The sequence below is a fragment of the Rhagoletis pomonella genome, unplaced genomic scaffold (assembly GCF_013731165.1).
Source record: "Rhagoletis pomonella isolate Grant_MI unplaced genomic scaffold, Rhpom_1.0 Rhpom_scaffold_00002, whole genome shotgun sequence".
Classification (NCBI taxonomy): Eukaryota; Metazoa; Arthropoda; class Insecta; order Diptera; family Tephritidae; genus Rhagoletis; species Rhagoletis pomonella.
In genome coordinates, this window is record NW_023458556.1 from 78,180,277 (window position 1) to 78,180,793 (window position 517).

The window sequence follows — 517 nt, forward strand, 5'->3', positions numbered from 1 at the left end:
ATATGCTAAAAAGCTACCTACGTACCGAATTTTAAGCAAATCGGACCATAAATACGATTTCTTCGAACACATCGGTCCCTGGTCCACTTCTCGGACAAAATGGGTCATATATGCTAATATATGCTAAGAAGCTACCTACCTACCGAATTTTAAGCAAATCGGACCGTAAATACGATTTTTTTCGAATAGATCAGTCCCTGGTCCACTTCTCGGAAAAGATGGACCATATATCCTAATATATGCTAAAAAACTACTTACGTACCGAATTTTAAGCAAATCGGACCATAAATTCGATTTTTCGAATAGATCGGTCCCTGGACCACTTCCCGGAAAAAATGGGTCGTATATGCTAATATATGCTAAAAAGCTACTTACGTACTAAATTTTAAGCACATCGGACTATAATAAGATTTTTTCGAATAGATCGGTCCCTGGTCCACTTCCCGGAAAAAATGGGTCATATATGCTAATATATGCTAAAAAGCTACTTACGTACTAAATTTTAAGCACATCGGAC